Source organism: Arachis ipaensis, chromosome B3, assembly GCF_059453495.1.
Source record: "Arachis ipaensis isolate K30076 ecotype BB chromosome B3, ASM5945349v1, whole genome shotgun sequence".
Lineage (NCBI taxonomy): Eukaryota > Viridiplantae > Streptophyta > Magnoliopsida > Fabales > Fabaceae > Arachis > Arachis ipaensis.
The window spans coordinates 53,148,186-53,154,257 of NC_142438.1; the positions used below are offsets into that span (position 1 = coordinate 53,148,186).

General features: G+C 39.5%; 1 non-coding gene across 1 annotated transcript; it reads right to left on the bottom strand.

The window, feature by feature from the left end:
* Positions 1–928: 928 nt before the first annotated feature.
* LOC148570657 (small nucleolar RNA R71) lies at positions 929–1,036 on the bottom strand. The gene has a single exon (XR_015908653.1). It is a non-coding gene; the product is annotated as a small nucleolar RNA R71 (small nucleolar RNA).
* Between the last annotated feature and the right edge of the window lie 5,036 nt (positions 1,037–6,072).

Sequence of the window (6,072 nt, forward strand, 5' to 3'; positions counted from 1 at the left end):
CTTCTTCTCTCTCTCCAATTTTCGAAAATCACTAACCACTTTTTCAAAAATCTTTTTAATTAATTAATTTATTTAGTTTTCAAGTTTTATTTTATTTCTTCTCTTAATTTTCGAATTCTAACTAAATATTAAAATAAAAATAAAAATATTTTTCTTTTCTTTTGAATTAATTTTCGAATACTCTTTCTCCCATCTCTTTTTATTTATTTATTTATTTATTTACTGACACTTCTCTTCTTCTTATAATTCGAACCCTCTCCCTCTCTTTGTGTTCGAATTCTTCTTCTCCCTTCTTCATTCTATTTCTTCTATTCTTCTACTCACATAAAGGAATCTCTATACTGTGACATAGAGGATTCCTATTCTTTTCTGTTCTCTTCTTTTTCATATGAGTAGGAACAAGGATAAAAACATTCTTGTTGAAGCTGATCCTGAACCTGAAAGGACTCTGAAGAGGAAGCTAAGAGAAGCTAAAGCACAAAGCTCTAGAGAGGACCTAACAAATTTTTGAAAAAGAAGTAGTTATGGCAGCCGAAAATAATAACAATGGTGGAGATGCAAGGAAGATGCTTGGTGACTTTACTGCACCCACTTTTGACTTCTATGGAGAAGCATCTCAATTCCTGTAATTGGAGCAAACAACTTTGAGCTTAAGCCTCAATTAGTTTCTCTCATGCAACAGGATTGCAAGTTTCATGGACTTCCATTGGAAGATCCTCATCATTTTTTAGCTGAACTCTTGCAAATCTGTGACACTGTTAAGACCAATGGGGTTAATCCTGAGGTCTACAAACTTATGCTTTTCCCCTTTGCTGTAAGAGACAGAGCTAGGACATGGTTGGACTCACAACCTAAAGAAAGCCTGAACTCTTGGAAAAAGTTGGTCAATGATTTCTTGGCCAAATTTTTTCCACCTCAAAAGTTGAGCAAGCTTAGAGTGGAAGTCCAAACCTTCAGACAGAAGGAAGATGAATCCCTCTATGAAGCTTGGGAAAGATACAAGCAATTGATCAGAAGGTGTCCTTCTGACATGCTTTCAGAATGGAGCATCCTATGTATATTCTATGATGGTCTGTCTGAATTGTCCAAGATGTCATTGGATCACTCTGCTGGTGGATCTCTTCATCTGAAGAAGACGCCTGCAGAAGCCCAGAAACTCATTGAAATGGTTGCAAATAACCAGTTCATGTATACTTCTGAAAGAAATTCTGTGAATAATGGGACAACTCAGAAGAAAGGAGTTCTTGAGATACTCTGAATGCCATATTGGCTCAGAATAAAATATTGACTCAGCAAGTCAATATGATTTCTCAGAGTCTGACTGGAATGCAAGCTGTATCCGGCAGTTCTAAAGAAGCTTCCTTTGAAGGAGAAGCTTATGACCCTGAGAATCCTGCAATGGAAGAGGTGAATTACATGGGAGAATCCTATGGAAACACCTATAATTCTTCATGGAGGAATCATCCTAATTTCTCATGGAAGGATCAACAGAAGACTAATCAAGGCTTCAATAATAATAATGGTGGAAGAAATAGGTTTGGCAATAGCAAACCTTTTCCATCATCTTCTGAGCAACAGACAGAGAATTCTAAGCAGAACCTCTCTGACTTAGCAACCATAATCTTTGATCTAAGTAAGACCACTCACAGTTTCATGACTGAAACAAGGTCCTCTATTAGAAATTTGGAGGCACAAGTGGGTCAACTAAGTAAAAGAGTTACTAAAATCCCTCCTAGTACTCTCCCAAGCAATACAGAAGAAAATCCAAAAAGAGAGTGCAAGGCCATAAACACGTTTAACATGGCCGAACCTGTAGAGGAGGGAAAGGCAGTGATTTCCAGTGAGGAAGACCTCAATGGACGTCCACTGGCCACTAAGGAGTTCCCCATTGAGGAACCAAAGGAATCGGAGGCTCATACAGAGACCATAGAGATTTCACTGAACTTACTGTTACCATTCATGAGCTTTGATGAGTATTCTTCCTCTGAAGAGAATGAAGACATTGTTGAAGAGTAAGTTGCTCAGTATCTAGGAGCAATCATGAAGCTGAATGCCAAGTTATTTCGTAATGAGACTTGGGAGGATGAACCTCTATTGCTCATCAATAAACTGAATACCTTGGTTCAACAGAAATTATCTCAGAAGAAACTGGATCCCGGAAAGTTCTTAATACCTTGCATCATAGGCACCATGACCTTTAAGAAGGCTCTGTGTGACCTTGGTTCAAGTATAAACCTCATGCCACTCTCTATAATGGAGAAACTGGGAATCTTTGAGGTACAAGCTGCAAGAATCTCACTAGAAATGGCAGACAATTCAAGGAAACAGGCTTATGGACTTGTAGAGGATGTCTTAGTGAATATTGAAGGCTTTTACATCCCTGTTGATTTCATAATCCTAGACACTGGAAAGGATGAAGATGAATCCATCATGCTTGGAAGACCCTTCCTAGTCACAGTAAGAGCTGTGATTGATGTGGACAGAGGATAGTTAGTCCTTCAATTGAATGAGGACTACCTTGTGTTTAAGGCTCAAGGATCTTCTTTTGCAATTATGGAAAGGAAGCATGAAAGGCTTCTCTCAATACAGAGTCAAACAGAGCCCCCACACTCAACTTCTAAATTTGGTGTTGGGAGGCTATCATCAAGCTCTGAGTCTCTGTGAAGCTCTGTAAGAACTCACTATCAAGCTATTGACATTAAAGAAGCGCTTGTTGGGAGGCAACCCAATGTTATTTAATTATATTTATTTATTTTTCATTGTTATTTTATGTTTTCCTTAGGTTGATGATCATGTGAAGTCATAAAAATTACTGAAAAATTAAAGCAAAAGGAAAAATAGCATAAAAAACAGCACACTCTGGAGGACAAGCTTACTGGCGTTTAAACGCCAGTAAGGATAGCAAAATGGGCGTTTAACGCCCAGCCTGGTAGCATTCTGGGCGTTTAATGCCAGAAAAGGCTGTCTGGCGTCTGGCTGGCGTTAAACGCCAGAAATGGGCAGCAGACTGGCGTTTAACGCCAGAAAAGGTAGCAGAGCTGGCGTTTAATGCCAGGAAAGGTAGCAGAGCTGGCGTTAAACGCTAGGAATGGCACACAGTGGGCATTTGAACGCCAGAATGGTGCAGGGAGCAGAATTCTTTGACACCTCAGGATCTGTGGACCCACAGGATCCCCACCTACCCCACCTCTTCTTCTCTCCTTTTCACACCTTTCCATAACACTCTTCCCCAAATACCCTTGACCAATCCCATCAATAACTCTTCCCCAAATACCCTTCACCTATCAAATCCTACCCTCTTTCCCATATCCTCTTCACCACTCACATCCATCCATCATAAACCACACCTATCTCACCATTTAAATTCAAACTATTTCCCTCCCAAACCCACCCCATCATGACCGAATTCCCCCTCTCTCCTACCCTATAAATACCCCTCCTCACTACCTTCATTTTTACACATCATACACACTTCTTTTCCCCTTGGCCGAAACTATCACCCCCCTCCATCTCCTCAATTTTTTCTTCTTCTACTCCTCTCCTTCTTCTTTTGCTCGAGGACGAGCAAACCTTTTAAGTTTGGTGTGGAAAAAGCCTTGCTTTTTGTTTTTCCATAACCATTAATGGCACCTAAGGCCGGAGAAACCTCTAGAAAGAGGAAAGGGAAGGCAATTGCTTCTACCTCCGAGTCATGGGAGATAGAGAGATTCATCTCAAAGGTCCATCAAGACCACTTCTATGAAGTTGTGGCCAAGAAAAAGGTGATCCCCGAGGTCCCCTTCAAGCTCAAAAAGGGTGAATATCTAGAGATCCGACATGAGATTCAAAGAAGAGGTTGGAAAACTCTCACTAATCCAATCCAACAAGTCGGAATCTTAATGGTTCAAGAGTTCTATGCCAATGCATGGATCACTAAGAACCATGATCAAAGTATGAACCCAAACCCAAAGAATTGGCTCACAATGGTTCAGGGAAATTACTTGGATTTCAGTCCGAAAAATATAAGGTTGGCATTTAACTTGCCAATGATGAGAGGAGATCCTCATCCTTTCACTAGAAGGGTCAACTTTGATAAAAGGTTGGACCAAGTCCTTAGGGATATTTGTGTGGAAGGAGCTCAATGGAAGAGAGACTCAAGAGGCAAGCCGGTTCAACTAAGAAGGCTTGACCTCAAACCCGTGGCTAGGGGATGGTTGGAGTTCATCCAACGCTCTATCATTCCTACTAGCAACCGGTCTGAAGTTACAATAGACCGGGCTATCATGATCCATAGCATCATGAATTGAGAGGAAGTAGAAGTTCATGAGATCATATCCCTAGAACTCTACAAGGTGGCGGACAAGCCCTCTACTTTGGCAAGGCTAGCCTTCCCTCATCTCATCTGTACCCTATGCAATTCAGCTGGAATTGTCATAGAGGAAGACATCCTCATTGAAGAGGACAAGCTCATCACTATGAAAAGGATGGAGCAAACAAGAGAGCCCACTCATGGGCCTCAACAAGAGCATGAGGAAATTCCTCATCATGAAATCCCTGAGATGCCTCAAGGGATGCACTTTTCTCCACAAAACTATTGGGAGCAAATCAACACCTCCTTAGGAGAATTGAGTTCCAACATGGGACAACTAAGGATGGAGCACCAAGAGCATTCCATCCTCCTCCATGAAATTAGAGAAGACCAAAGAGCCATGAGGGAGGAGCAACAAAGGCAAGGAAGAGACATAGAGGAGCTCAAGCACTCTATAAGATCTTCAAGAGGAAGAACTAGCCGCCATCACTAAGGTGGACCCGTTCTTTAATTTCCTTGTTCTTATTTTTTCTGTTTTTCGAAAATTATGCTTTATGTTTTGTCTATGTTTGTGTCTTTACTACATGATCATTAGTGTCTAGTGTCTATATCTTAAAGCTATGAATGTCCTATGAATCCTTCACCTTTCTTAAATGGAAAATGTTTTTAATTGCAAAAGAACAAGAGGTACATAGGTTTCGAATTTTATCTTGAAATTAGCTTAATTATTTTGATGTGGTGGCAATACCTTTTGTTTTATGAATGAATGCTTGAACAGTGCATATTTTTGATATTTTTGTTTATGAATGTTAAAATTGTTGGCTCTTGAAAGAATAATAAAAAAAGAGAAATATTATTGATAATCTAAAAAATCATAAAAATGATTCTTGAAGCAAGAAAAAGCAGTGAAAAGCTTGCAAAAAAAAAAGGGTGGTGAAAAAAAAAGAAAGAAAGAAAAAGAAAAAGCAAGCAGAAAAAGCCAATAACCCTTTAAACCAAAAGGCAAGGGTAAAAAGGATCCAAGGCTTTGAGCATTAATGGATAGGAGGGCCCAAAGGAATAAAGTCCTGGCCTAACCGGCTAACCAAGCTGTCCCTAACCATGTGCTTGTGGTGTGAAGGTGTCAAGTGAAAAGCTTGAGACTGAGTGGTTAAAGTCATGGTCCAAAGCAAAAAAAGTGTGCTTAGGAGCTCTGGGCACCTCTAACTGGGGACTCTAGCAAAGCTGAGTTACAATCTGAAAAGGTTCACCCAGTTATGTGTCTGTGGCATTTATGTATCCAATGGTAATACTGGAAAAACAAAATGCTTAGGGTCACGGCCAAGACTCATAAAGTAGCTGTGTTCAAGAATCAACATACTGAACTAGGAGAATCAATAACACTATCTGAATTCTAAGTTCCTATAGATGCCAATCATTCTGAACTTCAAAGGATAAAGTGAGATGCCAAAACTGTTCAGAAGCAAAAAGGCTACAAGTCCCGCTCATCTAATTGAAGCTAATCTTCATTGATAAGTTTGGAATTCATTGTATATTCTCTTCTTTTTATCCTACTTTGTTTTTAGTTGCTTGGAGACAAGCAACAATTTAAGTTTGGTGTTGTGATGAGCGAATAATTTATACCCTTTTTGGCATTGTTTTTACATTATTTTCAGTATGTTTTAGTTACTTTTTATTATATTTTTATTAGTTTTTATGCAAAAATCACATTTCTGAACTTTACTATGAGTTTGTGTGTTTTTCTGTGATTTTAGGTATTTTCTGGCTGAAATTGAGGGACCTGA